Source organism: Odontesthes bonariensis, chromosome 2, assembly GCF_027942865.1.
Source record: "Odontesthes bonariensis isolate fOdoBon6 chromosome 2, fOdoBon6.hap1, whole genome shotgun sequence".
NCBI classification, from domain to species: domain Eukaryota; kingdom Metazoa; phylum Chordata; class Actinopteri; order Atheriniformes; family Atherinopsidae; genus Odontesthes; species Odontesthes bonariensis.
Window position 1 is genome coordinate 4,581,102 of NC_134507.1, and position 24,957 is coordinate 4,606,058.

The 24,957-nt window shown below is 40.3% G+C and overlaps 1 protein-coding gene across 6 annotated transcripts in view; it reads right to left on the reverse strand.

The window, feature by feature from the left end:
* Nucleotides 1-24,957, reverse strand: part of smap1 (small ArfGAP 1) — a 159,970-nt gene that overhangs the window by 16,179 nt on the left and 118,834 nt on the right. The window lies entirely within an intron of this gene.

Below are 24,957 nucleotides of genomic sequence, written 5' to 3' on the forward strand. Positions count from 1 at the left end.
GATAGATAGATACTTCATTGATCCCCAAGGAAATTCAAGTTTTTTTTTAGTTTTTTTGATGCTGTATATTTTTTTTAATCAAAAAATCGTGATCAATAATATGTACACATTGTTGTTTTCCTAATCAGCAAACAGAAGCAGGCCATTAGAAAAGCTTTACATTACTCAGGAGACTGTTTTACCATAAACTAGTTGGACATAGATTTTAACATGGAGCTCTTAATGAAATGGTTTCAAATCGCATTGCGAACGTGTATGTAACACTTGGAGTATATATGCTTTTGTGATTCCAAATATTTGCCAGAAGACTGCAGCTTTAGGGGCCGTGGATCATACAAATGAATGACAAATCAAAACAATGAACAGTACTTTATTCAAGCAGCCGAAACAGTGAGCAACACAGAAAAACAACAACCATCAGCCCAAAGAAGAAGGACCAGTGCTAACTATTTTTCTGAAACTTCCTCTCAACATATGAAATGTCATATCATGGCTATCCCATATTCATATAATATTATATAAATATTAGGGCTGGGTGAGATAACTCGTTATTATCGCTTTAACCCAATAAATATTTTATCGCACATTAACGCAGCTTTTCGTTTTGTTTTTTTATTAGATTTTTTTTTAAATTTATTTTATAATTGTCAAAGTCTGTTGCTCACAGGCTTTTATTTTGTAAAAGTCTGCTGCTGTCTGCTGTGGAACCGGAAAAGAAAGTAATCGGTGGATCCACCAAACATGGAGAAGGGTACGGAACTTTTACTCGGCCATTTTCATTTTAAAGTTCTTCCAGACGGCGGAGTCGACAGAACCAAAGTCATCTGTAAACACTGCCAAGTTGAATTGTCTTCTCAGCGTAGTAGTTCCAGTCTAAAATATCACTTAAAGGCAAAACACACAACTGATAGCAGCAAGTCATTCAAGGAAACAGACAGTGGAGCGAGGCTTCTACAGAAAAACTACAGAAAGATGCTGATGTTAAAAGTGTGTTTGCACAACAAATGTTATGGCACTTTCATTCATATGGCAGCACATTTAAAATAAAGCTAAATGCTAAAAGCTATACACTACTTTTGGATTCATTTTTGGATTTTGTGTACAAATGCGATTAATCGTGATTAATCAGGGAAATCATGTGATTAATTAGATTAAACATTTTAATCGTTGCCCAGCCCTAATAAATATAAATGATATCATATAAATATGGGGCAGCTGTAGCTCTGGGGGAAGCCTACCAATTGAAGGTCAGTGGTTTGACTCCAAGCTTCCCCAGGCTGCATGTCCATCAGTGAATGAATGTGCAATGAATGCATAGAATAAAAGCACTGGCTAAGACTAAGTGCTGTATGAGTGTACGAGTGAATGGGTGAAAGTGGCATGTAGTGTTGTAAAGCGCTAAACAAGTACAGTCCATAGTCTTTTTAACAAGATAAAACTGAAAAGTTACATATTTCATTTCCCATGTGTTTGTTCAGCCGTGTGTATTCACAGTATCCATAGAAAGCACAAATAATGTAAGTGTAAAGCTTTTTTTAAGACATCCAGGTCAACCTGAGCCACCCTCTACCACTCAGTGGACATCACGGGGGCCATATCTATCTTCTATGTATAATTGATGCGAAAAGCAAATCTTATCTTAAAGCAGGAAACAGAACACTGTGAAAACACAAATGTTTTTGAATAGTCTCCCTTGTTTTCCACACATGGAAAACACAATAAACAATTGTCATGCTTTCTGGGATAGGTTAAGGCAGAAAACAAGAAACAAAAAGGTACTAGTTTTCTCTGGAACAGGCAATTTAGCCCAAGAAAGTGGTCTCTAGAAAATTAGGTGAACATCATTTGAGATGGTTGCTACATCCAACTGGACCAGCACTCTGTACACATACTTTACAGAAAGGTTTTTGTAGCTGTGATGTCATCATCATTGTGAAAACAATGTTGGAGCAGGATGCACGAAAAACTCCAACCTTTCAAAAAACACGGATTTCCTGATCTAATGAAGTGTGGTGCTAAATTTAAATAGCAGACTTATGCCCTCAGATTTGATGTGAGACTGATGGCCAATAGTGATTCGCTCTAAGAAGCCACTTCTACTCTATGTTTCCATCAGCATCCGGCTGCTCGGACAACAGTATCCAAGGAACACGAGGTGGCTGAGAGATGAGACATAAAAGGGATCTGTACACATTACATCTTGTTTTCTAATTTAAAAGTTATTTTTGAAACACCCTCCCTCTCCCACTCGGACGTATCTGGCAACATAAAACGTGGCTTCACTTTCTTCACTTTCTCAGACACTATGTGACATGACTTAAAAGCTTCCAGCTGAGCCTTGGCCATAACGTTCTGCCTTGTCTCCTGTTTAAAACTCCACCAGTAAATGGCCAGTTGCGGTTTTGTAATACTTTTACACATGTTGGTAGTTTTTTACAGTACTGTACAGGTGTACAGGTGAGGCTGCGTTTCAGTTTTATGCTCCTAACATCTGGAACAGTCTTCCAGAAGATGTGAGACAGGCCTCAACTCTGATAATGTTTAAATCCAGGCTGAAAACAGTTCTATTTAGCTGTGCATATGACACCTGAAAGTATTTTATCTGCACTCTTCACCTTTAAATTAATTAATTAATGATTATTTTTAATGGTTTTTTTATTTTTTATTTATTTTTTATTTTATTTTTGTATTTATTTATTTAAAATGATTTTATGTAGCTGTAAAGCACTTTGAATTACCTTGTGTACGAATTGTGCTCTATAAATAAAAGTGCCTTGCCTACTGTGAAAACATTAGCAATAATTAGCTAATGTTGCTAACCTACCAGCCCACTGGTCAAATTCATTTCTCTCTGATAAATGACATGTCTTCTGATTCTTGTCCTTTCCTGGCTTCTGTTGCGCCCATCAGGCTCATAACAATAAGGCTGTGGTCTGTCTTATGGGTGTGCATTTATATTTATATTGTGTTTCCCCCATTTCTTACTGCTAAACTAGCTTAGCTTCTCTCTATTCCATGATACGTCACTGCTGAAATGTATCTTGTAGAGTACAAATTTCTGAAACTAAAAGAGTTGTAAATGTTAATGTAGTAGATGGAGTGACATTGTTTTCAAAAACACAGTGGAGTAACTAACCTTCAAATTACATTAAAGTTGTTTTCAAATGTAGCATCAGTGTAGCAACATGCAGCCATGCAAAAACTTTATTAAATAATTCAGCAAATTCTTGGTTGCAATCAGGAACATTGAAGCCAAAGAGGAAGCAAACAAGAAATGCGGTACTCAGGAGACATGCATGCTTTGTCTTACTGGGTCGGCACATGTTGTGTTTGAAAAATGTTTATTAAATACAATTTTTGCTTTGATCTTAAGTCTACTCTGGTGACAAATGGACCCACACATTCATACAGTACAGTGTTACTGCATGTGTCAGGACGAGAAAAGGTGAGAGCAAGAAGAGATTTAAGGCTCTAGCATGGTTGCCGCGTCTGCTAGCGCGAGCGGTGTTGATGACGTCACGATTTCGTGCCGGCTATATATGGTGGCGCAAGTAGTTGCAATTTTCTCCCTCACAGAGGTGTCGCTGCTACGTGAAGGTTACCGCTCCTCTACAACCGTACAAGTTGAGAAGAAAACAATGCCACTGTCAAGAGCAGGAACACTGTCATCAATTATACTGCTGCAGTGTTCGGATAATTCTAATTTTTTAATTCAGTCAATAGAGGTGAAGGTTTGAAGCCCCCGGCATCAACAGAGTCTCTGCCCTCTTCTTTGCCTTCACGTATCTGTCCCGTAGCTTCTTCCACACATTCCTACAGAACTCTCCCTCTTTCCCCAAAGTTCTGCCAATCTCTGTGCACCAGTTTTGGGAGTTTACGTGCTCCCTGTGCTGTTTCACTGCAGTTTCGTACAGCTGCCTGTACAAACGCACCTCCTGACTGAGCCGGTCTCACATCGGTCCATCCGGTTTGTCGTTCTCAGCGCAGCCAAGTTACAAAAATCAACTGGTGCACGACAACGCGCTGCGCCGTCTTTTCAAGGCAAGCGCCAGGCCTGAAACATCATTTTGACGTCACGGGTCGGCTGCGCCGTGAGCTACGCATCAACTGTAAATCCAGCTGCAAGCAGCCTTGAGCAGGCGCTGGACGCCGTAGTCACGCAGCTCTGCCCACACGCACGATACCCTCTGCACACGTACAACCCCAATGCGGAGGGGTTTTTGAAAATTTCTAGGGGGTGGCACTGAGCCATTTTGCTCCGCCCACACACGATACCCTTTACATACGTACGAGGTCGTCAGGGTGGACGTGTGTGCCAAGTTTCATGACTTTGCGATGATGATAAGGCTTTCAAACCACAAACGCCATCACACGATTTTCACCGCCTGGCCACGCCCACACCGTTCAGAGTTTGGAAAAGTTTCTCAAGATTCTTTTTCCCCCCTAGCTTAAGAGTAACCTGGCCAAGTTTGGAGCTTTTACCATTAAATCTGTAGGAGGAGTTCGATCAAATGCGAGGTGTGAAAAAAAAAGAAGACGTTTCCAACCACCAGCAGGTGGCGCTATAGGTGGATGTCACTATGATTATATGTGCGCGTTCAGGCTGGGTCCAGCATTCACCGTATGAAGTTTGGGACAGATTGGATAATGTATGTGGGAGTTATAAGCGACTTCATTTTTTTGTGGCGAGTGATGGCGAGTCATCGAACTTTGAGGCGTCGCCACGGCCACGCCCTTTCAGGTTTGAGAAAGTTTCTCAAGATTATTTTTCCCTCCATGTCTTAAGAGTAACCTGGCCAAGTTTGACGCCTGTAGCATTAAATCTGTAGGATGAGTTCGATCATATGCAAGCCGTGGAATCGGGCAAAAATGGCACGAAAACGCACCTTCCATCCAAAATGGCCGCCTTCCTGTAGACGTGGGACCATGGCGGCATGAGACTTTTTTTTGCGTCTGGGCATGACGAATGATTGTACTGAATTTCATCGTCCCACGCGAAATATCGTAGGGGGCGCTACAGAGTCAATGAGCGATTCCAAAAAAAAAAAAAGGCCAGATTTGCCATGTCGTCGTCGAAATTCTCATGAATTTTATGAGTTTTCAAGGACCTTTTGCAAAGAATAATAATAACTCCTTCAGTTACAATAGAATTGCTGTTTCACTGCTCGGTCCCTAACCTAAGACAAAGACAAGAAAGGAGTGGAGAGACAAGACAGAAAATACAAGTGAGGAAAGAAGAGCATCTTTTTATTTTTACGGCAAAAAAATGATTTCAAATGCATACCGACTATGTCTATTAGGTAAAAGCTACGCATGGGTGTGTTTGAGAAAGTGTGTGTGATGGAGAAGACAAGTGGACAGCCAGCTGGACTTCATGAATAACACCAGGAGAGACAGAGTGATAAACAGCAGCGCCTGCAAAACACTCCCGAGTGAATAAACACACTGAATTCAGTGTCACAAATACACCACATCCGAAGACATACACACATCCAAAGAGCTCGATGAGTGTGCTGTTCTCTGCTGCTTAGAAAGCAGCTCTGCTTCCCTCCGTCTCTCTCTACTGACTTCCTCCGACTGGAGGAAGGAGGAAAGACGCGAGGGAGGGAGAGGAGAAAAAGAGAAGAATGGAAAACTGACAGAGGGCCAAAGATAAGAAAATGTGGAAGAAAAGTAGACGAGGAGGGGGGTGTGGAAGGACATAACAAGTAAGAGAGAGTGATGGGAGGCAGACAGGATGAGAATGGCCAAGGGGTAGAAGAAAAAAACAAAGGGAAGAACAAGGACAAGTTAAAAGGAAAAAAAGCCAGGGGGAGGACGGAGGGGAAAAATGGATGGATATGCATGCCAAAAACACATCAACTCACACACGTACACACAAAAAGGGTCCACTCTCCCTGAAGTGAAGCTGGAAAGGTGAGTCAAGTGTTGACGGAGGCAGGATGGAGATTCCTATTAATAGCAGCAGCACATTAGCATGACACTTGCTTCTGTGCAGAGGAGCAAAGAGAAGGTGAGAGCAGGCGGGGAACTGTCTTCACTTGATCCGCATTAACAGCATCAACAGCCACTCAATGAAGGAGCCGGGCCTGTTTGCTCTCACAGTTAATGAATACGTTTAACAAACGTGAAAACCGCCAAACCGCAGCAATCACCGGCTATTCAGCTTCTTTTCAGAGAAGTGCTACAGAACGAGAAGCGTGACTCAGAGGGTATCTGAGCACCATCACCCAGGACGAGCTGGAGAGGACGCGGCAACATGAAGAGCGTGGAGGAACCAATGAAAACCGCTGCAAAGTTTAACGTGTGCACGAAGACACAGTGCGCATCAAATTCCATTTGAACTCAATCCAACTTGTTCTTTAGAAAAAGTTATGGCCTCTTACACAAATTACACACAAAAAATAAATAATATATGGAACATATATGAAAATCAAACAGACATGACGAAGTTTGAATCTCTGGTGCAAATGATAAGAATAGGGCTGGGCGAGTTAACTCGTTATTATCGCATTAACTCGTTAATTATTTAACGTCTGTAAATATTTTATCGCGCATTAACGCAGTTTTTTTATTATTATTTATTTTATTATTGTAAAAGTCTGTGGCTCACAGGCTTTTATTTTGTAAAAGTCTGTCGCTCACAGGCTTTTATTTTGTAAAATTCTGCTGCTGTCTGCTGTGGAACAGGAAAAGAAAGTAATCGGCGGATCCACCAAACATGGAGAAGGGTACGGAACTTTTACTCGGCCATTTTCATTTTAAAGTTCTTCCAGACGGCGGAGTCGACAGAACCAAAGTCATCTGTAAACACTGCCAAGTTGAATTGTCTTCTCAGCGTAGTAGTTCCAGTCTAAAATATCACTTAAAGGCAAAACACACAACTGATAGCAGCAAGTCATTCAAGGAAACAGACAGTGGAGCGAGGCTTCTACATAAAAACTACAGAAAGATGCTGATGTTAAAAGTGTGTTTGCACAACAAATGTTATGGCACTTTCATTCATATGGCAGCACATTTAAAATAAAGCTAAATGCTAAAGGCTATACACTACTTTTGAATTCATTTAGGATTTTGCATGTCTTCGTTAATCGTGCTTAAAACTGTTAAAAGACTGAAAAGTACTGTTTGCTGTACAGTTGGACCGTTTTACTTTTTTTTTTAATGAATCAATTTTCTGTTTCAGATTATATGTTTAAATACATGTCTTCTCTGAGCTGACCCTCTAATTAATCGCATATGAACAAAGAGACGAAGAGCTGGATTAACTCTTATCTGCAGCCAGACTGCAGATGTTTGAGGAGCTACAAACAATCACCAGTATGCTCAGTGTTTTGATGGGCAGAGTTGGCATCTTGCACAGATGATGGATTTTCCTACTTGTAGCTTGCTTAGACACCACAGATTTATTTTGTGATGAGCTAACACTACACCACTGAGGTTAGAGGGCTGCACATCTACTCAGAGACAAAAGTTAGAAGACTAATTGCAGTCAGTGGAATAATTTTCTGCAGAGCCCCGATGGTAGAGTTGAGGATCACCACCAACCTCTGCCTCATTTTCCCAGTCGTAGCTTTCCAAACTCTCCCTATCGTGAGTATGGCAGCCAAGAGCTTTGGGTGAATCATCGCAACACTTACCTGCCATGAGAATGTAAGTTGGAAAATCTAACAATACTGATAACTTAGTCAAACGCTAGGAAGTGATGGAAATATTAAATATCTGCAGGTGTGGGTTCACATTTAAGCAGTTTGGTTCGGTCAAATCCCACTCCACTGTTCACCCTGTAATGCAGTTCGGTTGAGCTGATCTGAGATCTGCCAATCAGCATTTTCAGCAGACAAGCCCTCAGGTTCTCATAGCAGGGCGCACTGCTTACTGTCCTGTTTTTTAATTTTTTTTTATATATAGCTGGTGACCTTTTTAATTCATGTATCACTGGGTGGTTATAAGACATTTTTCTGTGATGTGACCAATTTCTAAATGTTGCTAATTTGAAAATCTAGCTGTCTGAATTAGTCAAATATAGAGGACATTTTTCCAAGGTAAGGTGTTTCCATATAAACACTAACATCTCCTCTCTTCATGTCATCCGACAATTACAGACAGGGAAAGAGGAAATCTGGTGCCACGTATACTTGAACGATTAAACTGACTAAAGGAAATCATTCAGAAGCACACACAGAGTGCATTAAACAATGTGAACAATGTGATGGAATGCAATAAAATAACTGCTTGAGAAAAAGGCAATGTTAAAGGTTATTTGACAGATAGAGTCAAATGTCTGGGGAAAAAACTGTGACTACATGAATCATTGTGGTTTCAGTATGAATTTTTGGCCAGTGAGACACTTTTCAAAAGAGATTACTAAAACTTATCATGATGCATTTCGTTTTGTTTCCCCTGCTCCACTGAAAGCTACTGTGATGTAAAAACCAAAGTAATTACAAAATAATCAATGGTTTATTGCACGCCAATATAGTATATTTATCATTAGTCGTGGATAGTTTGACGCGTGCCGGAGCAGTCTGCAGGAACTGAAATGTTATGTGCTAAAGCAAATGAGATAATGGCGATGATTCGTAGCCTCATGAAGGTGTAGATGTGTTGTAGAATTCTGCATTCATTTGGCATTAAAAACAGGTGCTGAAAACTAATCGAGTTCCAACTGCATTTTAGTCCTTCCACGTCTGTGATTGCCAGATACTCCAGTAACATTAGCTCCATTAGCACTGACAGAATGCCAAAGCAATCAGGAGCCTTGTCCCCGAAGATGAGCAAGTGGTAAACAACATATAATGCAGCAACAAATCCTCTAAACCACTGCTCGAAGGGAAGGGAACTCACGTGTGCATCTACCCTGGTTTTTTTTTTTTCACTCTGAGTCACATTGATAGTAATGCACACACATACCTACACAAACGCACAGCATCCACATTCTGTGCGATGCCTTGCGGGGCTCCTAGCAGCACATTGTGTAACAGAAAACCTCTTCAACAAGGCACCATTCTTCTCGCCCAGTGTTGGTGTTGATGGGTGCAGCCAGAGCTCTGAATTACTGCACCGACAGCCTTTTCCTCACTGTCGCTATTCATAGACCTCCACAGTCAAACACAAATACACACACACACACACACAAATACACACGCACATGCACACACACACACACACACACACACACACACACACACACAGACTTTTATCTCTCTCTCTACGGTTTTCCCATCAGTGCTTGAAAATACTGATAAACTCCCCTCTGATACACCATCTGTGGCTTTAAAACCACACCAGATTCTGTGTGTGTGTGTGTGTGTGTGTGTGTGTGTGTTGCAGGATTTGTGCTAATTTACTTAAACAAAAGCAAAGCTTGCCTTGGAGAATCTGAATCAGTGTGCCAGAGAGGAAGAGCATGAAACAGGCACAAAAATAAAACAAAACAAGGAAAGACAAGATTAAAGAAACAAAGAAAGGCAAAAAAAAAAGAATAAAAGGGGAGATTACTGGTCACCAGTTTGTTCCTTTAGTTCTCTCTGCCTCCTAAATCTCTGCATTCAACTTGAAACAAAGTGAAATCCATCTGTGTCCCCTCCTCAGGCCCCTTATCTCCTCATCTGCAGTCAGTTAGGTTACACTCCACTTCCTCTGCCTCTCACCTACAGGTCTTCACACTGCCACCAAACCATTTTTTGAACGTGTAAGTTTAAATTGCTGAAAGTCTTCTTCAGTGTTGGTCAAGTTACTTTAAAAAAGTAATTAGTTACAGTTACTAGTTACTGCTCCCAAAAAGTAATTGAGTTAGTAACTCAGTTACCACATTGCAAAAGTAATTAGTTACTCAGCAAAGTAACTGTGGCGTTATTTTTTGTGTTCTATAACGCTGTTACGTTCTATAACATCTTTAACATTAAATATGTTTATATTAACTGATTGAAGAATAAAAACACTATATACAGTAATTTGGAACATTTGGTATTTATTTAAACTCAATAGATTGCAGCCTGCCATATATGATGCATAAAAATAAAAACATAAATATTGAATATAAAATGGTGATGGTGGTCACCTGTTTCTGGGCCGAAAAATCGTGTGTTGTTTATTTTTCGAGTGGCTCCGCCTCCTTCGCTGGGGCTAACGCTAGCTGCATTTGGATGTGCATGTGTTTTGAAGTTTGCAGCGCGTATGCTCTGGTTGTTTTTCTGATTGCCGCATTTTTCTCTCTCTGCGTTTTATTGTTGTATTTGTTTTTCCGTTTGCAGCGCGTTTGCACGTGTCGGCCACCGTATCCGCCCACACAGCCAATCATCATCGCATTTGCAACGGTGACATCATCCCCACCCCTGCTCTCTCCAGGCAGCATGCAGCTGAAAGCCTACAACCAAAGTGTAGTAACGCGCCACTTTATATTCTCAGTAACGATAACGGCGTTGTAACGATGGGAAAAGTAATTAATTAGATTACTCCGTTACTGGAAAAATAACGCCGTTAGTAACGCCATTACTCCCAACACTGGTCTTCTTTCCTCCTCCTCCTCCTCCTCCTCCTCCTCCTCCTCCTCGGCTCGGTCTTCCTCTGCCTGCATAATGCGCTAAAACACTTGAAACAATCCATTTAGCTGTAACCACGTTCCAAAGATGAAGCAGTCAGCGGCAGATTACTGAAAACATAACCAAAACAAAAAAAAGACAGAGGAGAGGCTGGCAGAGAGGAGGTCCGCTCGGTAACGGCAGATGATGAGAGTGCAGCTGCAGGCGATGCAGTCTGTTCAAGGCAGGCAACTCTCAACTGTCCAACAGTTTACAAAACCAGCTGCAAAGCATCTCTGGAAGCACCTCCTCATTCTGTTCAGGGGTCTGAGGACAGTGATCAAGGGAGCAGTGTCTCCTTTGTGTTTGTAAAGATGTTTAATGTCCATGAACTATAATCACCTGGTATTTAAAATAATATACGTACATATTACTGCTCAATGTAGAATCTAAAATGCAGCCTAAAAGGGAATTTTCAGTGTTACAGCCGCTGCCACGAAAACGACAACAGACACGTGAAGCTTGCAGGAATACATTCTATAACAACATTATAACAGACATTTTTAAATCCAGGTTAAACACATTTCTTTTCTCATGTGTCTATGCATGAAATATCTTTTAACTTATCCAGACTGTTGCTTGTTTTTAAATTCATTTAAATGATTTTATTTGTTTCTCTTTATATTCTTTTATGTGTTTTTAATGCTTCTTCCACTCCCTGCTGCAATGCTTTTATTTCATGTAAAGCACTTTGAATTGTTTGTACATGAAATGTGCTATATAAATAAATTTGATTTGATTTTGATTTGAACAAGTGGAAAAAAATGTAGCACCACGGTAGATGAAAAGAAGTTAGAAAAGCATTCGAAAATCTGAATTTTAAGCATAAGACAAGATGGTGCTTTTTATGTCAAATTCAAAAGTAAAAAAATCTCAAATTATAAAGCATGATTATATAAAAAACTTAATCTAACAGAATAATTCCTGCAGCCGATAGAGCCTGTTGATATTATGAGCGAAATTCTGTGGATGAGGGTCTTTTCATCCAACTAAAAAGGCTGAAGAGCCATTTTCTTTCCCCTGCAATACTTCACACTTGTGTTTCCCCCAGCTCGCTCTCCTGCTCACAACAGCTTACAGCCTAATGTTCCAGTTATTGTTACAGAGGCTGATGTGTGCTTTTAGCATGCAAAGGAAGAAAAAACAAACACTGAAAGCAAAGAAACACTGCCATTGGTGAAGGGTTCAGAGCAATGGGCCTCGTGCCAGAATCTTCTTTGAAGTCGAATAAACTATAAATATCGTGTTAAAATCTCCATAAATAAATAAATGAATACATAATCAGCTCTTTGTTTTTGACAGTCAGCTTCTAATCAATTTTTTCAGTCACGGCACTGCTCAGCAGTGGCATGGCTGACAGCTCTTTATCACTTGAGAGTTTCCCGATTTTCTTAAATTTGTTATATTTATGTCAGCTGACGTTTTAATCAATGAAATTTGCTCACAGGAGGAGCTGAACAGGCCATATTTTAGCAATTGAGGGAGGGTTTCAGATGATAATGACCAAATCTTATAAAAACATGCACTTCTAACCAGGAGGCTTTCTTCAGTTTACAACACTGGTGTCTTTTCTTAACACGACTACATTTCAGAGAGTATTGTAAAAAAATAAATAAATAAAAAAGAATCAAGCTGTGGCATCCAATTCTATTCCACCAGCCCCTGGTCTCCATAGGAGTGGGGTTTTTGTGCACAGCAACATTAAGGCAGTCGAGTGAATTTGATCATTCATTAGCCATCCCCTGCAGATATCACCAGGGTCGGGGAACCTGGACTCTCCCTGCCTGCGCAATCCAAGTCCACCATTGAGGTCATCCGTAGCTGATCATAAGCACTCCAAACTTTTCTGTTTGTTATTTCACGTGTGCACATGGCTCTGCAGTCTCATCTCCTTTGTTTGAACAATTGTTGTGAGATCTGCTGTGTTCCACGGGAACAACTGTTAATGTACAAGAACATCGGAGGGGAGATTAATGGCTCAGCAGAGTTAGTTAAGTCTAAAGTCAACGTTTTTAGTGTCACATAGTTGGCTTTCTTTTAACCAGGCTAACTCACTAAGGTAACTTAAAGGGATAGTTCGCCTCTTTTGACATGAAGCTGTACGACATCCCATACTAGTAATATTATTTATGAACATTTTCCTACCCCCCGCTGCGTCCTGTGAGCTGAGTTACAGCCTCGTTTTGGGGGTGAAGTAAGTAGTCCGGCTAGTTGGCTGGGCCTTCACAAATAAAGCGTTTTGCTTCTGAAAAGAATATGCATTCAAAAGAGTAATACATTTGCATCACAAAATCGTATCTTCCGAAAAAGTTACACCCCACAATCGCTTGGCACTAGGTTGCAGTATCAATGCGCGCTGCCGCCTGCCGACAGCTGCGCCTGTTTCTCGGTGTTTACTGCTCGGAAAGTTAACGTAATCATGTCTGACTACGACTCCGATGATGAAGACATCCCTTTTACCACAGAGCTAAAGGGATATCTTTATGAACCAGAATATACAGATGCCGAACTTCATCAGATGGAGTTAGAACGGGCAGAGAGAGAGAGGAGGGACAGAGAAGTGGTCCCAGCTGAAGCTGGAGCCACAGCTGTGAGAGACAGGGTGACCGACAAATGGTGGCGCACTTGTTCGAAGCGCCCAGTAATGCCAACGGAGGTGGAGAGCTGGCCTGGGTCGCTTCTTCCAGTTAATTTTGGGAATGTGCAAAAAGGTCCAGCATTCAGGATTGAGGGGAAGTCTTTATGATTTGTGATGCAGACAGAAGCTGGTACACTGGCCTCTTCATCAATTGAAAGGTCTTGCATCTGTGGCATGATGAGTTCCCATTCGTGGCAACAGTAGCTCTTGCTTGCGTGTGTCACCTCAATTTTCTAAACTTCACGCAAGACGCCAGACCCGAGCAGAGCTATAGAGTAGCCACTCTGGACGCGAGCACAAGCCACTATTTAGTCCAGCCGGCTAGCTGCTAGCATGGCCCTATTCCAGCCACGTGATTGGTTCAGCGCGGTGCAACTCTCGTTCTCATTGGCTGTTCATGTTGTCTGTAAAAGATGGACGAATGGAACCTGTGGAAAAGTATATCGACCATGTTTCATATCTCTATCGAGGATATATTATGTCTATGATGAATCCACTCGAAGAGGTCCTGGCGGTGAATTTCCTTTCATCGTAGTAGGCTTGTCATTGAAAAAACCCGCTACTTCACCTAGTGTCCTGGCGGTGAATCGCCACGCAGCACACGCAAGCGCCGGCAAAGCTGAATGAAGCATAAACGTCTCGAGCCATTAACACAAGCGCAAGACCCAAGCGCAAGGGCAGTTAAAAGAAGTATAACTCAGCCTTAACTCAAAAGAAGACATGTTGGGTAGCCACCAACCCCATTGTGGTTCTGCCATTGTCACAGCTGGTAATTTTAAAAAGTTAAGTTAAGCCAAGTTAGTTACATACACCCTTGTACAATATCTATATTCATTGAGGGCCTTAAAATCTATCAAAAACACTGACAAGGAGATACAACGCGGTTACAAATGAAAGACAAGCAGCGAGACATACCTAGACGAAGCCTCAAGTGAGTTGAATTGTTAAGCCGGCGAACACAAAGAAAGCCTGGGAACGTTAAACTTTCCTCTTTTTTTTTGTATACCCCTCAGACTTTGGATTTATTTTTACACCAGTACATTGCTGCTAATAATCTGTTTCAGGAACACAAATGAGAATATGCTTTAAAAGGGTTAGCGATTTGGGAAATGCCATGAGTTAAGGATAAAAAAAAAGAAACAACAATGTTTTTGTTCAAAGCCAAATTTCCTGCAGAGAAGATTTAGTCTCTCTGACTCTCTAAACCTGAAACTTTTTGTGTAAAGAATCCGTTTCAGAATGATAAATATCACCTGTTTAGTGCAGAATTGTGAGATTTTGTCAATAATTTTACACCCCTACAACTACCATCAATGTCTGAATGCACTGAATTAGCAAATATCAATGTAGTTTTTCAAAACCAAAACCTGCAGTAATATTGCACTGTGAGTAGTATATAGGCAAGGCAATTTTATTTATAGAGCACAATTCATACACAAGGCAATTCAAAGTGCTTCACAGCTACATAAAATCACAAGAAGGCAATAAAATCATCCAAAAAAAAAGAAAAAAAAAGAAAGAAACATAAAAAATAATCATTAATTAATTAATTTAAAAGTGAAGAGTGCAGATAAAATACTTTCAGGTGTCATATGCACAGCTAAACAGAACTGTTTTCAGCCTGGATTTAAACATTGTCAGAGCTGAGGCCTGTCTCACATCTTCTGGAAGACTGTTCCAGATTTTAGGAGCATAAAACTGAAACGCAGCCTCACCTTGTTTAGTCCTGACTCTGGGCCCCAGCAGGAGACCCCTCCCTGAGGTTCTCAGAGCCCGAGTTGGTTCATATGGCTCTAACATGTCAGAGATGTACTTTGTACTTTGATCTACAATGTTTTTTAGATGGTAAAAAGCTGCTGATGTTACCGATTTAATGTGGCTGTTAAAGTTCAGGTCTGAGTCCAATATTACCCCGAGATTTCAAGGTGACTGAGAACACTTTCTCTTTGTTTCTGTGGGCCACAGACAATGATTTCAGTTTCGTCTGACAGCGACACCAGCAGCTCATTTCTTACGGATCTTAGTACAGCTCTTTACATGGCAGTGAAGAAAAGATTAGAATCCAAGAGTTGTGAGAGTGATCGTGATATTCAGAAAATCCGCAATAACCCGTTTTGTTTTCATTTGAGAAAAACTCAAAATTTTTCTTGACATTATACTCCCAAAACGATGAGAAATCACTTGGCTTATTTCTGATTTTTCAACGAAGAGGCATTCAAAATGAATACGGAAAAGTGGAAGGACGCCAAGAGATCTTTTCTCTTGTTCCACACTCCCTCCGTATTCTTGGTAAACCCATTTAATAAATCGAATGCATATCCTCAACTCGTAGAGAGAAAGTGTGTGTTTCTGTGTGTAAAACAGGGAAGAAGCAGAAAGAGGAATGCTGTGGATAACACAAATCCTCCCCCTCCTACAAGGCTGTAATCGTATTTCTATAATTGACGCGTGCACAAACAGGAAAGTGTTCCCCAGCGCCTGTTAATAACTGCCGGAATTAGGGGGGGTGCCAGCTTCTTCTTTCTTCACGCACCAAGCTAATCACAGCTGTAAAGCAATGTCCACCTGTTGAATCCAAAACTCAGCCCTCCTTATATATCCATATATATATATTTGTGAACCGCTCCATCAAATCAAATCAAATGGCTGATTTGAGAGTGGAGCCTGAATCTATGCCTCCATTACGTTTTATATCAGGTGAGACAGGACAAGCCACCAGGTCATCAAATTCCGATGCGTTTCTTCCTCTCTCTGCAGCAGGAGCATGTAAAGGCCATTAGTTTGACAAACCGGTTGGTTACAGACAAACAGAGGGAGTCAATTACAAGCTAACCTTCACACAGAGGCAAAGGCAATTATCAAGCACACACTGTGAGCTAACTGTGAGGCCTTTTCTTTTAAATGTTGCAGGAAATGTCAGCCAGGAACACAGAACTGGAAAAAGTTCAGACAAAATACAAGTTCTGATTATATTTAAATGCGACACGTGAAGAGCTGGATTCGACTGTGGCCCGCGTGTTAATACTGAAGGGGTGAAACGAGGAGCTCCAGGGGGGGAGAGCTGTTCTGAAATCCATTTTCTAAAAAAAGAACGGTGATGGAAACAAAACGCACTGTTTGACATTCAAATAACACAGTGATGAAGATGGACAGTGCTGCTACAGGCTGTGTGGGAGCTGCCCGTCTGCTGCTGCACACAAACTGTTGAGCTTACAGTCCATCAAGTATCGGGTTACAATTCTCCTCCTCTTCTTCTGCGGTGATAATCTATGCCAACTAGATAACTCGTGTGTTTCAGCCTCTAACACAAACACCACCCTGACTGGATCACGTAAATTATATATTTCATCTGAGAATACATCCATTCAAGGACAAAAAAGGACTTAAATAATTAGGGCTGGGCGAGTTAACTCGTTATTATCGCGTTAACGCATTGATTATTTAACGCTGATAAATATTTTATCGCTTATTAACGCATGTTTGGTTTTTTTTTATTTAAAAAACAAACAAAAATGGATAGGAAAGTTCAGAGAGACAGGAAAAGAAAGTAGTCGGCGGATCCACCAAACATGGAGAAGGGTACGGAACTCGGCCATTTTCATTTTAAAGTTCTTCCAGACGGCGGAGTCGACAGAACCAAAGTCATCTGTAAACACTGCCAAGTTGAATTGTCTTCTCAGCGTAGTAGTTCCAGTCTAAAATATCACTTAAAGGCAAAACACACAACTGATAGCAGCAAGTCATTCAAGGAAACAGACAGTGGAGCGAGGCTTCTACATAAAAACTACAGAAAGATGCTGATGTTAAAAGTGTGTTTGCACAACAAATGTTATGGCACTTTCATTCATATGGCAGCACATTTAAAATAAAGCTAAATGCTAAAAGCTATACACTACTTTTGGATTCATTTTTGGATTCTGCGTACAAATGCGATTAATCGTGATTAATCAGGGAAATCATGTGATTAATTAGATTAAAAATTGTTAAAAAAATCGTTGCCCAGCCTTATAAATAACTGAACAAATAAATAGTAGTCGTTACACAGAAAAACTGTTAATGTAACGTAACCTTCCACACATCACACAATCCGTTTTTAACTGAATTTATATAAAAAATGCATGCTGAAATATTGTTTGTCTGCCGTCCCATGAAAAATGCTGCATTTTCCCTTTTTTGATATGTGACTGATGGCATTTCTGGTCTATGAAGGATGTCATCTTGTTGTACACCTTTACTGTAAGCGTTAACTGATGAACATGGTTGAAAGCTGGAGCGTTTGAGCTCACAGAAGAACACATTGCCCTCTCTCTGGGTGCTGTCTAACAAGGGGAGGCTGCAGAAAAGCTGCCACTCTGTGCGGTGGAGAGCCACCGAATCCTTCTCACTGCAGGGGAGGGAGAAACAAATGGGCCCGGCAGAAAGCGTCGTTAGGACTCTTGTGCGAGGCGAAATGAGTCCCATCAAAAAGAAGACTTCACTGGTACTCATGTTAGGGGAATAAACTGACTCAACTCACCAACTGCAACCCTTTTGGCATTTTTGTCCTGTTCATTGCTCATTTCACTGTTACAGAGTCTACACGTTGTTCACCAGCAAATAACAAGAAACTAAATATAGATCTGATTAAATCATATTCAATAAGATACACTTTTAATTATCAAAAATGAAAACCTTTTGATTTACCATTTAGAACCACATAGATGCAGGCACTTTTTACCAGTGCCCCTGTTCAGACTACACTTCAGATGGACCGATGTGCCAAGGAAGAATAACATAGGGACGATTTTCCCCATTTCAACCCCCTAACAGACTTTAGCCAATGCTGCATGGGTCTACCAAAGAGTGAAGTGGAGAGGTTGTAATCGCAGGCTTTGGGTGCGTCTGTGCATGTTCAGCGAATGGACCGTGTGTGACGTGTAGCGTAAAATCAGAGATGGAAGGCAAAATCCTGCCGCACGTCTTTCATCAGTGGATAGTAGCCCACACATTTTACCAATGGATGCGTAGTAGGCTATATGAACCACTACACATTGATGGATTGCCGTCATCGTGGTCATGGACATAAGGAAATTCTTACAGAGGAGAGTCAGAAGCAACATGGAGAGCTGACCATGAAGTGTCGACACCCACGCCTACCTATAGGCCACTGTAATTTCTAACGCCAAATACACAACGTTTGCATTTAGGCTTAAACAGTGTCTGGTTCCATGGCGAGACAATATCCTATTCTGCCTATTATAGCCTATTTACTAAACCATCTTAGGCATTATAAATGGGCTAAATGTGGTTAGGGTAGTTTAAAAGGCTACTCAATCAGGGGAATAACTTATCAGACCATATCAGGTACTCTTAATTTAAGATTTTTATTTTTTATTTTGCAATATTCCCTCTCGTAGAAGTATTTATTGACTGTGCCACAGTGAGATTAAAAATGTTCAGCACCTGGACTGACATATTGTTCATTATTTTGTATCTGTTAAAAATTGTAATACTGTGCACACTGTGTTTTTCAGTAATATTGCCTCTTGTAAAAGGCGTACTTGATTATGTTTGATGTGCCACAGAAGGAGAAATTGAAAAGCTAAATGGCTGAACTCAAAAAAAAAAAATTATTTTCTTAGATTTCTTAGATAGCTCTGTCAAACCTGTTGAGGTTCATGCTGGCTGGGGACCTGTGCCCCTGTACAGCTGTATCCCTGGTTTCAATTCATGCCAATCGACAAAATGATGCTGAAACGAGGTATTCTCCTCTGTAGAAACTTGCTAGTGAATGGCTGGAGTCTTATCAAGCATGAAACAATCACCTGCAGTCTCTATTAGCAGCAGGTTTTGGGTCCAACAAAGTCAGGACAATGCAGTGGTTCCCATGCATTCATTGATTAGTAGCACCCTGCCACAACGAAAAAAAAAAACCTTTCCCCAGTGCAAATTGATTTTCTATTTTTGGAGCTGCAAACACCCTCCTGCCGAAGCCGCTCACACGTCACTCACCCAGACAGGCACAGCTGAATGTGCTGCACAGAAACGGCCTCCTCAGAGCACTTATCCTGCAGTCCCAGCACACCTCCTGCACTCTATCTACACCTGTAAAACTCAAACATCGATTGCGTATTCATGTCGCCTTGAAAAGATCAGATGAAGGACTGAAGAACCAACTTCAATGAACCTGGTGAACTCAGAAATCTATACTCTCACAGCCACTTACGGTCCGGGGAAGTTTGTATTTTTCTCTTGTTTTCATGTATTGGAATACACACATTCTGGTTCATTTTGCTGAATTTTCTATCATTGCATTGGAAATTGTATTAATTAAATGATATTTTTTATCATTATACAATTTAATGCACCGAAAACTGAGAGTCGGTGCCTAATTTCAGCTTGGATAAAAGTCCATTTAGTCAACTAAGGTATGAGTCAAAATATGAATGGTGCCACACTAATACTCAGAGGTGATCATGTGACATGTCATCCTTTTTTGTGTAGATTCTTATTACATATTCATTATATAGTTATTATAATATCTAATATAGTTATTAAATATTCCAGATTTGATTAATGATCAAAATAGGACGCGAAGGCAAGGAGTGTTATAGAGGGGAGGAAGAGGACTTCTAACGGATAACAAGGAGAAGAGGAAAATGCATTCATGTGAAAGAATCAACGTTGAATGCCTGTGGAGAAAGAAAATGGAAACACATGGGTCACAGAAAGACATACAGAGGGAATAATGGAGCGTATCGGGGAGAAGAAAAAAAACAAGGAGCAAGTTGTCCCCATGTCACGCAAGTTGTGAGGGTCGAACATAACGACGGGGGCAGAAAATCCACTGAGAAGAAACAGTAAAAAGTTGCACATCACGTGTGAAACTTACTGACTCACAGATCACTCGCAAATTATGAATGTCACATGTGGTCACAGTGCTCGAATGATGCTTTGGCTATTACGACAAAGAGAATAACAGCCGTTAAAAATGATCACACAAATGTGGCTTTTGTGGATTTATTTGCTATTTTTGAAATTCTGCAGCCATTGCGGTGTAGAGGCATTCATTTCGAATGAAAATAGTGTTTCCTGAACTGCGGTGAACGGTGCAGAATTCTTCTTGAGACACAGTTTCTCATCTATTTCTTGTCTATTCTGCGTTTAAGTGAAAATTCTTGAACGGAAAAAAAAGGAACATTGGGTGGGAATTAATGAATGAATGAATAAGAAGTCAATGGATGGACATCTTTTATAAAAGATGCAATTTTGCTTCCCTTGTTGGTTACCGTTGTCAAGCTTACCATGCTTAACAACTCAGTACTCGCTGCATTTTACATTTTACTGTTAGAAGTGTCCATGGGCATCTTTCATTTCAAAGAAGAGCACCTTCTCGCTGTGACACCCACTCGTTTTTCCATCTAAACTTGCAAAGTAGGAAGCATCTGTCCCAGACGACTTATTTTTTTTTTTGGCTTTTGAGGGCTAAAAAAGGCTAAAGTTGGCTAAGTGAGAACTCTTCAGGTGTTTAGGATTAAAAAGCGTCTAGTACTGCAGAGTAGAAAAAGGTAACTTGATCTAAAGCTGCTTCAACGTAAAAAGTTGTATTGTTGCACTTTTACGTAAGTGAGTTTAGGAATACTCGTTCACTTTACCAGATAAAAATGTGAGACTCGGAGGGAAACTTCAGTGGGCGCCCGGCTACTAGATGGGTCACCTATTGTTTGATATTCAGATAAAATTGACGTAATACAGGCACAAACTAGCAGAAACAGAATGCATAAATTGAATCTAATACATACGTAACATCTGGGACGCCTCGTCACCAAGAATTTCAATGTACAGTATGACCCAGTGTCTCTCTGTACAGATGACTATAAATCTTGAATCTTGAATCTTGGGACGCATTACGTCAGTTTTACGATCAGCAGCACTTTTCCTGAAGTAAGCTTTAACACTAAACAGCTCTTGCTGCTTTACAGTAGAGTAAATAAACACACTGCTAACAGCACGGCAGGCCTTTTTTACTTTTTAACAGTTCTCAGATTCAATTAATGTTCAATTCCAATTCATCTTGACAATGCAAACTGGAAAGGGAACAGAACTGGAAAGTCCAATATGCGAAAAGTGATCAATCTTATATGATTTGCCAGATGAAAGAAAAAAAAAAAGAGAAGCTTTCATATCCATGCTGCCATTAACAAAACTGGCTGCGAATAATGGTCACAGCTTGTGTTCGTTAACACTTTAGAACTATATTTATTGAATGTGGATTTCAAGAATTATTGTATCATATGTTCAAAACTGTTATAAACACCAAACAGCTTCTAAAGTGCAACACAGCTTCACAAAAAGACGGGTTACTCAGGGACTGTTGAGTTCATTTAGTGTTTGATCTCAGACATTCTTCCGTCTCTTTGTCCAAAAGGTGTCACGATGCTTCACCCACATACAGACCTTCACTGAGAAGACAGGAAAGGGATTTAGGAGGACAATATAGAGGTAATGGATAAATGGATAAATGGAAATTAGCCAAGGTGTGCGGCAGAGCTGCAGGAGCTGGAGTCACACAGAGGTGAGCATGGAGGGGAGATTAGAGGGCAAGCGGGAGGCTGGTGGTGCCAAATGGGGAGCTCGCAGTTACTGCAGCCCTTAATTGTTCTTCATGCTCGGGTCTCCCAGGTACCGCTGCCTGGTCTCATTCTAAGAGGGCCAGAGATGTGTGTGTACATGTTTTTTATATTCATAGGGTCCGAAAATGAGGAATCCACGATACGTCCGTAGGGGCTAAATTATGTTTTTTTTTCTATTTTTTTTTGGCTGTATTGACACTTGCAGTGTGCAATTGTATGTTTAGGCATCTTCTAAATGTGTGTAGGTTTTTAAGTGTAGCATTTACTCGTTGTGAGTGTATTCGCCTGTGGGTCTGACTGGCAGTTTGAGTCCTCATTTACAGTGAAACTGCGGGTCAAAAGTCATACTTCAGGGACCACAACAGCATTGGAAAATGCAAATTTGCTCCATGAAAATGTTTAATTCAACAAGCTCTTCAAAAATCCGTTGCAGATCGACAGAAAGGGGAAGGGAGGAAAAATTAGGACAAATCTCTTGAAAATGAAGATAAAATCATGATCTTTTTTCCTATTCTTCTCTGTTTTCATTCTGAAGAAACTCCTGCTCTGTCTTTGTCGACCTAAAAACGAAAGCCATCACATGTGACATCAGATTTTTTTTTATTCGAGTCATGCAACTTTGTCTCTGCTCTGTTCTTCTATCGTTTTTTCCTCAATCCTCCTCCGCACCTTCATTCTTTTCTCAGAACTATTCAAAACGATCTCACCGGGGCTACATGACCAGAGCTCATAAATATCTCATTTTCAGCTAAATTTTCCATCTCATGTTTTAACTGCGATTCGAAACTTGCACATTTTATCACATTTTTGTTGTTTTGATCTGCTAGTGGAAAAAGGTGACTTGTGGCAAACCAGTCTGAGACTAATCCACTTCCAAATGAACTGGAAGAAAAACATCTTTAAAGTTACTTTACCTAGCTCACAATGTAAATGATAGCACTATTTCAAATATGCTTTACATCATTAGGTATTCATTCAGTCATACCAGCTACCTGCAAATGACATTTGAATGAAGCTGAAGAGGTGTGAATGATCATGTAGCTCAAGTAACAAGCTAATTAGCTAGTCACTCATGGTACACATAATTTTCGTTAGCAATGCACTCTAGCTAACAAGATAAAGCTAGCTTCACAGAGAGACAGCTGCTTTTATTTCCCTGAATATCAGAGATTCTGAAACTACTACAGAATGAAAAATAATTGAGGCAAAACAATTACTGTGCAACATAATGTGCTTCAAAGTTAAGGAAAATACAAAAAATCCAGAGACTCATTGCTAGCAGTTATCCACAATGATTTACTGGCAAGCTAGCTGTCTGAAAAGGCTGTAAGGCTATCAGCTTTGTCGTGTATATTTAAGGTGCTACATTTTCAATTCAAGTTAAATTCAGTTAAAGTAGACATCACACAATCATTTCTTGAGATTGAATTCTTCATTTTGGGTACCTCTAGATTAACTTTGCACACTTCATCAAATTAAAGCAGAAAAGTAGTAAAATGTCAATATATACTCAAATCTTACAAAGTATTCCAACCTTTTCAGATATAGAGTTGTACTTTAACGATCCGCAAGAAGTCATTTTATTGTTGCAGTACAAAAATATTAATCTAAAAAATATAAGTAGGTAGTAAGCAGAGGCTTCTTGCAGTGAACCTGAAGAAGCCTCTGGCTGAGGACACTCCACTGTTTAATCAATATGTTGAGTAGAGGATGTGCAGTGCTATATAACTTGTTATTTTGTTAATTAGTTTTATTTCATCAAACAATCAAATTAATTAGTACTACCACCAGGGTATCCGCACATTTTTTAATCAACAAATTTAATGACTTTTAAGACCTTTTTAAGACCTCTAAGAATAAAAATTAAGACCATTACCACGGCAAAAATATATATAAAAACTACACTCTAGGCTGTTCGGTGTTGAAAAAAAGTCCAGTCTGAAATGTGTGCTTCAGTGATACTGAATCAGTGTGTCAAAACGATCGCATAAGATTTGAACGCACAAGGGAACACCACACACTACAGGACAATCGTGCCCAATTGTCACACCTCTGCGAAAGAGTGTGTTTTCGCTGCCATTTGTCTGTCTGTTTGTCTGAGGCTCTGAGCATAATAAATCCATAATTGAAGCTAATTTTCGAGTTGTGTCTACTGTGCTTTTACAACTAGCAAAACGATTTTACTACCCAAGTTAACTTAAACCAGAACTTTGGACAACTCACGTGAAGCACAGACTGGTTTATGCAATAGTCAGCTGTCCATATATGGGCAGTGACTTTGCAGCATAAACCACACGACAAAATCAAATTTCCTTCGGGATTAATAAAGTATCTCCAATCTAATCAAATAAATAAAAAATGAGCAGACACCGCTCATAAAGTCAATGGCACGTAGCCTACCCATAGAAAAAATACACACTCTCACACACATCATACAACCTGACTATCGACTGCTAACAACCATGATCAGTAACCCACACAAACCCAGACACATAATGGCTCGGCGGCCAGCAATCGGATAAACCAATGAAGTGAATCATTCCTGTGAAAGAATGAAAACAAGTGAATGAAACCTGCACTCACCCATTATGAAGTTATCTCTGCCAGCCCCATAATCTTGCCCCTGCTCGGACAACACCTTGACGTCAGGTATGTTTGGTAACGTTACTGCGGCTAGCATTAGCAACTAGGCTGCTAGGCTTGCTAAATCGGTAAGCATTAGGCTACTGAAGAAAGCTAGTCTTTTTAGCTACGTTATATTATTATCTTTCTTCTCGGCTATAAGTTAACCTTTGTTTACGGCCACTGGCCCTAACCTGACACGCTAGCTGTCAAATCACCGGAAGTTTTCACCGGAAGTACTGGAGCACACAAAACGTCAGCGGTCGCCATAATGTGCACAGAGCGATAGAAAATCGTCTCTCCAGACATATCTTTCTTTCATTTCGCCCAGATTAAATTTAATGCCACTCTTCGAAAATCGGCTAAATTTAAGACATTTTAAGTCCTTAAAAAAAGTATTTTTTATTTGAGACTTTTTAATACTTTTTAAGGACCCGCGGAGACCCTGTACCACTAATGCCTAAAGTCCACATAAACCAAGGAGTAATTACCAATTCTTATG